Here is a 9,884-nt window from a genome sequence, read left to right on the forward strand (position 1 = left end):
GTTCAAAATATCTCCTATACTCTTAAACCATAACTTAAAAGGTACCGTCAATGGATAGTATTCAACATTAAAACAGCGCACAACGTTATGTAGGTATATATATATATATGCCATATCTAAATATATCTCAATTTCCTTTTATCCGTTTTTTGTTTCTGAGATATATTTAATAGATTTAGATATATACTTCGATGATTCAAAATATCTCCTATACTCTTAAACAATTACTTATAAAGGGACCGTCAACGGAGAGTATTAAACATTAAAACAGTGGGAAACGTTCTGTAGGTATCCATGACACGCCTAGATAAAACTGCACACATTTAAAATGATTGAATATCAAAGATTAAACAGTTTTGCCAATACTATGCTACCTGATACCAAACCGGGTTTTATAGAAGAATATTTTCTCGACACCGTCGGTACGATATGACTTTTACCTGGACAGTTACCTGACAACATGACGTAACAATCGGCCTTGAGTCCTGATTTACCAGGGTATTGGGTGAAATGAGGACAAAAATATCTAGCGAAATTGAATGCAGTCGTTCACACGCGCTCACAGGAGAATAGGTTCTTAATCTTACACGACCTTGTGTAGAAGCGCTTATATCGCACGCGATGCTGAGAGACACGCTGGCATGACAATTCCAGGAAACTGTACGTACAGTAGTAATGTTTTAAAACACCGTAACCCAACTTCGTATGTAGCCGTGGAGAGAATCAGTTATTTTACACAAATCCCTTATTGTATGGTGAAGTCATTAAACTTTTGGTCATAATTATTCAATTAAGTTCTCGGAGAAATTCCAAAATACCGCAGCTTCCGACAAAATCCAGCATGGCCGCGTTTACCCGATGTTAATTGCCATTTGTTTTGCAATAACGTGTTGTGTTAATAATTAAACAAAAGAATATTGTTGTGTTTGTATATCATTAGAGGTAAATTCGTAACGTTATGAAGACCAATTTGTCCGTATTCAATAGCTCAGTCCATCAATTGTATAATTGATATACTCTATTGCTATCATTATGACTGCAATTTGACCTTTAGTCTTGGCGACACGCGAGACTTCATAGCTCTTTCCCTTCGCTTTGACTTCCTCGACCATCTTTGGATTCTTAAATCTCTTTCTGTGTCTGTATCCATGTAATGAATCTCGCATGATTACCTTGACCATATCCCTTTGACCATGTGAAGTGACCGTGCCACTTTCCAACTCGTTAAGGAAGTCTTTAAACGGCTCAGTGATTTGTCTAACCCGATTCAAAACGTCTTCGCTGCTTACGCCATATTTGGAGGACAGTAGCGTCTTGTCTAGAAATTATTACTCTCTTCCTAGTCTGTAGTCAGGAAACCATGAGCCTTAAAGGAATAAAAAATGGACACACAGCCTGAGCCAGATATACCTGTCACTCCAGACAGCTGATAATTTTTCACATTTCTTTGTTGTCTGAATGATTTTGCTGAGTAATTCGAACTTTGATTTCCTGTGTGGTGTGACGTCTGTGAGATACACGGAGTTTTGACCGTTTCTAGCTTCTCACTACCGACGTTGCGTCCTGGCTGTTTATTTCCATGTACATTTCTGCCCTCAGACAGCCAAGGTTTTTATCAATTCATTTCGACAAACTGTTTAATCTATCTTCCTTACTTACTAAGTTATCACTTTTGTCGGCAAAGGTGAATTGGAGACTGTTCTGATGCTAATGCTGATTGCAATCTTCTTCTGGTGTTCCAGGCGTGGTTCCTTCCGTGTTGGTTAGTCGTAAATATACAAGCCTGACTCGTCCTAAAACAGTCCCCAAACGGTTGTGGATGTATACTGCACCAATTGAATCAAAACACAGATCATCATAATAATACTATATTAAGAAGATATCTGTATTTCGAGTTCACATTTCTACCAGATATCATGCTTTATAAACAATATACAATTTATCACTAGCCCTCCACCTCTTGGTTGCGAGTTCGAAACCTACGTGGAGCAGTTGCCAGGTACTGACCGTAGGCCGATGGTTTTTCTCCGGGTACTCCGGCTTTCCTCCACCTCCAAAACCTGGCATGTCCTTAAATGACCCTGGCTGTAAATAGGACGTTAAACAAAACACAAACAAACAAACAAACACAATGTATATCTGTTATTTTCTTCACTATAGGTTTGCATTGTTCTAAAATAAATAAGAGAATACAATATTCATAACACAATATATGTATTTATTATTGTCCCTACAATTACAATTTCTCCCATTTTCAATTTCGTCTCAAAACACACCTTATATTACCTATTATAAGCCTACCTACATCAGTAACTAGGCCTAATTAAAGTCTCGCGTTCCCAGACTTCATCGACTGAAGTGTAACACCAATAAAAAGAAAAACACCGAATAATTCAAAAGCTTTAAAACATAAATGGAGATAAGATGAGAAAGCGAGTCACGTGACAATAAGACTATCCCGTGTTGTGTTTCATGATTAAACGTCATATAAACGATACACATGTTTGCAGAACCAAACTTTGATACGGGATATTTATAGGTATCTATTACGGAGTCGTTTACCAATAAAACTAAGATCTAGCATGTTTTAAGAGGTGTATACTGGGTTTGCACGTAACTAAAGACAGACCTGTATCAAAATCTTTGTCAAGGATTTTTACTTGTAGCTTGTTACAAACACTTTATAGCATTTGAAAATTTAATAACAGTTAATTTTGTGGGCTAAAAACTGTGCCAAATCCGATGTGAAATTTTAGTAAGACATTGAAATGTCCTTTGAAGTTCGAATATCTCGTTTAAATATTCAAGTGGCTTTTGTTTCAGGTTGTAGGCCATAGTTCTGATGATGGCGTCCATTTGGTAACGTGACAGATATATGACGGCGTCCACGGATAAGGTGACGGTTATATGACGGCGTCCACAGATAAGGTGACGGTTATACGACGGCGTCCACAGATACAGTGACGGTTATAGGACGGCGTCCACAGATAAAGTGACGGTTATAGGACGGCGTCCACACATAAATTGACGGTTATAGGACGCCGTCCGCAGATAAGATGACGGTTAAAGGACGCCGTCCGCAGATGAGGTGACGGTTATAGGACGGCGTCCACAGATAACGTGACGGTTATATGACGGCGTCACAGATAAGGTGACGGTTATATGACGGCGTCCACAGATAAGGTGACGGTTATATGACGGCGTCACAGGTAAGGTGACGGTTATAGGACGGTGTCCACAGATAAGATGACGGTTATAGGACGGCGTCCACAGACAAGGTGACGGTTATAGGACGGCGTCCACAGATAAGATGACGGTTATAGGACGGCATCCACAGATAAGGTGACGGTTATAGGACAGCGTCCACAGATAAGGTGACGGTTATACGACGGCGTCCACAGATACAGTGACGGTTATAGGACGGCGTCCACAGATAAAGTGACGGTTATATGACAGCGTCATAGATAAGGTGACGGTTATATGACGACGTCCACAGGTAAGGTGACGGTTATATGACGGCGTCCACAGGTAAGGTGACGGTTATATGACGGCGTCTACAGATAAGTTGACGGTTATAGGACGGCGTCCACAGATAAGGTGACGGTTATATGACGGCGTCCACAGATAAGGTGACGGTTATCTGACGGCGTCCATTGATAAAGTGACGGTTATATGACGGCGTCCACAGATAAGGTGATGGTTATATGACGGCGTCCACAGATAACGTGACGGTTATAGGACGGCGTTAACGTGACGGTTATAGGACGGCGTCAACAGATAAGGTGACGGTTATATGACGGCGTCCACAAATAAAGTGACGGTTATAGGACGGCGTCCACAGATAAGGTGACGGTTATATGACGGCGTCCACAGGTAAGGTGACGGTTATAGGACGGCGTTAACGTGACGGTTATATGTCGGCGTCCACTGATAAGGTGACGGTTATATGACGGCGTCCACAGACAAGGTGACGGTTATAGGACGGCGTCCACAGATAAAATGACGGTTATAGGACGGCATCCACAGATAAGTTGACGGTTATAGGACTGCGTACACAGATAAGATGACGGTTATAGGACGGCGTCACAGATAAGGTGACGGTTATAGGACGGCGTCCACAGATAAGGTGACGGTTATAGGACGGCGTCTACAGATAAGGTGACGGTTATAGGACGGCGTCTACAGATAAGATGACGGTTATATGACGGCGTCCATATCTAAGGTGACGTTTATAGGACGGCGATCACCGATAAGGTGACGGTTATATGACGGCGTCCACCGATAATGTGACGGTTATAAGACGGCGTCCACAGATAAGGTGACGGTTATATGACGGCGTCCACAGATAAGATGACGGTTACAGGACGGCGTCCACAGATAAGATGACGGTTACAGGACGGCGTCTATAGATAAGGTGACGATTATCCTGTGTAAAGGCCCGTTCGTACACAATTAATGTCCTGAGTAAAGGCCCGTTCATACACCATTAATGTCCTGAGTAAAGGCCCGTTCATACACCATTAATGTCCTGTGTAAAGGCCCGTTCGTACACAATTAATGTCCTGTGTAAAGGCCCGTTCGTTCACAATTAATGTCCTGTGTAAAGGCCCGTTCGTACACAAAGTCCTGTATAAAGGCCCGTTCGTACGCGATTAATGTCCTGTGTAAAGGCCCGTTCGTACACGAAGCCCCGTAACGACACCAGACCGTTTATGGCCTGTGTTGGTTGTTACTCGTGTAATCATATACAAACAACTTGTAATTACTCTGAACAGTTTTAATGCTCACCAATTTTGTGGAAGTAATTTTGTGACGGTAATCATTGTTGACACATTTATGTTGTTTACCAGGTGTTATTTAGTCTCGGACGTATCATCTCGGACACCTGGGCTGTTTACGACAATTACGATCAAATAGAAATTATTCCTATTGTAAAATCTATTTATACTCATACCTTTTATACAGGTAAAACAACACGGTATCTCTGTGAAAGCTTACACTTTCTTAAGTTTCGGGCCTTTTTTTATTAAGAGTTACGCATTTATCTTGCATGACTGGAATGTCTGTTCTATGCCGAAGAATTCTAACAATTTTGCGACAGAACTTTATAGCCTTTCCGAAACTTTGATGGTATATTACTTTCGACTTTACCCGTACATCCATGCATATTTGAATTTTGTTATTTTGCAAGTAAGTGCACTGTTTGTCAATAATAGTTAGATGTAAAAGTACGTAGAGTATATGACAGACAATGGTAATAAAGTTTAGATGTGACTAGAAATAAATGTCGGAATTACTACAGAGCAACCATATCAGGCCCCTTTCACAACTTCTACTGATTTAAACATATTTTATGTGATCAGACACAAGTTAGAAATCTTGTAACCCGTTTTCTTTCGTAAATATCTACCATTTAATGTACCTGACCCCTGACCCTGCTCACATTACCACCCTATCACCCTTCTACCCCTCCCACATCCACACCCACACACCCTCTGGTATCCCCTCCCCCCTCCCCGCATGTCACCAAACCACCTCTGCATCTACCAATCCCCCCTCCAGTCCTTACATAATCACCCATATTATCCATCCCCGACCCCAACTACTCCTCTGCCCCCTACTGATACCCCACCCCGCCCCTATCACGTACCCCTTTACTCCTCCGCCCCCTACTGATATCCCCACCCCCGCCCCTATCACGTGCCCTTACTCCTCCGCCCCCTACTGATATCCCCGTCCCACCCCTATCACGTACCACCTTACTCCTCCAACCCCTACTGATACACCGCCCCGCCCCTATCACGTACCTTCTTATTCCTCAAACCCCTACTGATACCCCACCCCACCCCTATCACGTACCCCCTTATTCCTCCAACCCCTACTGATACCCCACCCCGCCCCTATCACGTACCCCCTTATTCCTCCAACCCCTACTGATACTCCACCCCACCCCTATCACGTACCACCTTACTCCTCCGCTTCGTACTGATATCTCCACCCCACCGCTAATACCAAGCCATCTCTCTATCGCTCAATCCCTCCCCAACCCCTCCTCCAGTTTTTATATACTGATATCCCCACCGACCCTATGATCCACCCTACCCCAACAACTTCTCAGTCCCTACTAATATTATTACCCCACCGCTATCACCAACCAACTTCTCTATCGCCAAACACATCCCCAACCCCTCCCCAACCCCTCCTCTAGTACTGATGTATTCGTATCACCACCTGCCCCGCCCTTACCCACTACTCCTCCACCCCCAACTGTTATCCCCACCCCACTTTAACTCTAGCACCAACCCACCTCTCCATTTCCTACCCCTCCTCCACTCCATACTGATGACCTCCCACCCTACCTTCTCCCATACCTTTTTCTCTCACAGGGACCAGACACGAATTGACAACCCACAGTCCATATATAGTAAATATATATACAGACCTTGTCGTGTGTTGGACATCCGTGCCAAGTCCCTGTGCAACGACAAGGCTTGGTTCGTTACGGTACATATTCGGTAGCTATTATGTTGTGTACCCCTGACCGTATGTTGATAAAGTTAAGAATGTTTGCTCATAAAGTCTAGCTCTCGTTATTTGTTCTTTAAATACGGCATATGTCTTTCTCATAAACCAATTCCGCTGTGAATTACACGTACAAGAAAATCTATCCGCGAGGTATATAAGATCTGGAGCCATGCATTGCGCCAGAATACGAAATATTGCATGTAGGTTTTAAATTATAAACACATGATGGGTATATGTTAAAATTGTGTATAGATATATTAACAGTGGGGCGTCTATATATAGACTACAATCGTGCTGATATAATAATATACAAAACAACACTCTGGCTATTATTATTATTATTATCTCATTCGGCCATTCAAGTTAACGTCAGACAAAATATTGAAAACCGATAGATCTTAAAAACAGAAAGCATTAGAGGTGGTGGGGAGGGGCAGGGGCGTGGGTGAGGCTCGAAGGGTGTTGAGGTTTTGTGTGTGTAAGGGAGAGGGGTGGGGGGGGGGGGGGGGAGAGGGGGGTATCCAGGGGGAGGGTTTGTGTACCGATCGCCTCGCTGGGCTCGCGGATGCCTCAAATTAAGGATCACAGTATTTTGAGAAAAAAACGAGATACACTGAAGATTTCTGTGAAAAGCTGATCTCCCTACAAAAGCATTCTTCTGGAGAGTCTAGCTTTTGATCGGCCGAACTCAAAACCATACATCTCATTGAACGAACTCAGAATATAGATGTATAGATAGTGCAGTGTGTTAGAACAATGACGAACTGCAAAATAAAACAAAAGCTGAAAAACAACTTTTTGTAGCTTTTGTGACTCGTATTCATGTTCAAAAGCTGTTTGTGTGTAAGTTGTTGGATTGTATATGAACCTTCTCATCTTGAAAATGTAAAAGCTTGAAATTTTTAAATCAAACGACACCAGCCTCTGTTGGATGTGTTGGGAATGTCGACCGGAAATTGAGCAAGTATTATTCCCGGGCCTGCAAAACTCCGGAGCTTATAAAACGTGACGACAGGGGGCGCTCTGAAAGGTAAGTATCCCACTCTTAATATCCACAAACTGGGGTCGTTAGTTAGGTCATTATAAGGGATCATACGATGCTTTATTTAATAACTGTTTTTGTGTCCGTCCTTATGCAATTTTCATGCAAGTTTATAATTGAATGACAGCTATTAAATGCGTACTTGGTAATAATGCAAGCCACATACATAAGTACAGCATATACCGAAAACCTAGCGAATTAAACGTTTATATACTAATACATTGGCATACGTACTTAAAGAAATTGGATTTGACATTTTATAAAGACAAAACTTTTTCAGTTTTGAATAATAGAGGTACTGTGTTTAGATGTGAAGTCGCGTGCAACACAGGGGATAGTTAAGAGGACGCTACGCCTACAGAAAGAATAATTTATTCATATATGACTGTAAATAACATACCAAGCCCCTGTGTTTATGTACCATTATACCCATTCCAGGTACTCTCTTATTTCTAACCGTAAACATTAGAAGATAAATTTAAGGGCATCTTTATGTGGATAATATCTTGTAAATCCTGTTCTACACCCAACATGTAAATTCATCAGATTTCAAAGAAACAATTAAATATCTTTCAAATATGCAACGCCCAAAGTATTTGATGGCAACATTGTGAAGATTTTTATTTGTTTGGATTTAAAATTCTCACACTAGCCACGATCCTAAGAGGATGGGTAGCTGGGGCGACAACAGTCAGGGTTATATGAGGACGGGTGTCTAGGGAGACACCAACAGTCAGGGTTATATGAAGACGGGTGTCTAGGGAGACACCAACAGTCAGGGTTATATGAAGACGGGTGTCTAGGGAGACACCAACAGTCAGGGTTATATGAGGACGTGTGTCTAGGGGACACCAACAGTCAGGGTGATATGAGGACGGATGTCTAGGGGGACACCAACAGTCAGGGTCCTATGAGGACGGGTGTCTAGGGAGACATCAACAGTCAGGGTTATATGAGGACGGGTGTCTAGGGAGACACCAACAGTCAGGGTTATATGAAGACGGGTGTCTAGGGAGACACCAACAGTCAGAGTTATATGAGGACGGGTGTCTAGGGAGACACCAACAATCATGGTTATATGAGGACGGGTGTCTAGGGAGACACCAACAGTCAGGGTTATATGAGGATGGGTGTCTAGGAAGACACCAACAGTCAGGGTTATATGAGGATGGGTTTCTAAGGGACACCAACAGTCAGGGTCATATGAGGACGGGTGTTTAGGGGACACCAACAGTCAGGGTCATATGAGGACGGGTGTTTAGGGGACACCAACAGTCAGGGTCATATGAGGACGGGTGTTTAGGGGACACCAACAGTCAGGGTCATATGAGGACGGGTGTTTAGGGGACACCAACAGTCAGGGTCATATGAGGACGGGTGTCTAGGGAGACACCAACAGTCAGGGTTATATGAAGACGGGTGTCTAGGGAGACACCAACAGTCAGGGTTATATGAGGACTGGTGTCTAGGGGACACCAACAGTCAGGGTTATATGAGGACGGGTGTATTGGGAACACCAAAAGTCAGGGTTATATGAGGACGGGTGTCTAAGGCGACACCAACAGTCAGGGCCATATGAGGACGGGTATTTAGTTTGACACCAACAGCCAAGGTCATATGAGGACGGGTGTCGAGGGGATACCAACAGTCAGGGTCATATGAGGACGGGTGTCTAGGGAACACCAATAGTTAGGGTCATATGAGGACGGGTTTCTAAGGGACACCAACAGTCAGGGTCATATGAGGACGGGTGTCGAGGGGACACCAACAGTCAGGGTCATATGAGGACGGGTGTCGAGGGGACACCAACAGTCAGGGTCATATCATACCGCCCCCTTCTCAGATGCCCCTGGGTAGTAAAATTCTCAGTTTTGGTAAAGGACATTAAGTCGACCTTCTATGAAGATTATTTGATTCTACCATATCTGGGATTTGAGAAGAAGATTTTAAAAATTTAATCTAATTTCACCCCTTTTTGCCATACTCCTTATATTCTTGGTTGTGGGGACCATTCAACTCACATTTTTCGTTGACCTCTGGCCATGGTAGGTTGCTGCAAATTTCACTGAAATCGGGTTAGGGGTTTCTAGGATTTATTTTTTTTTTAACGGACGGACGACGCACGACGTTGGACCCAAGGTGGTTGCAACAGGTCACGTGAGACCTAAAAGAGTGGACAGTGAAGAAAGAGTTATATGACATGATAAGAGTTGTTTTTATAGCGGGTCTTTTATTTCGCAAAATTCCACGGAATTGTTGAAGCATACCGATTTTATGACCAGTTCAAACACATAAATATATGCATTGCACTGTTTGA

The sequence above is a fragment of the Pecten maximus genome, chromosome 7 (genome assembly GCF_902652985.1).
Source record: "Pecten maximus chromosome 7, xPecMax1.1, whole genome shotgun sequence".
Classification (NCBI taxonomy): domain Eukaryota; kingdom Metazoa; phylum Mollusca; class Bivalvia; order Pectinida; family Pectinidae; genus Pecten; species Pecten maximus.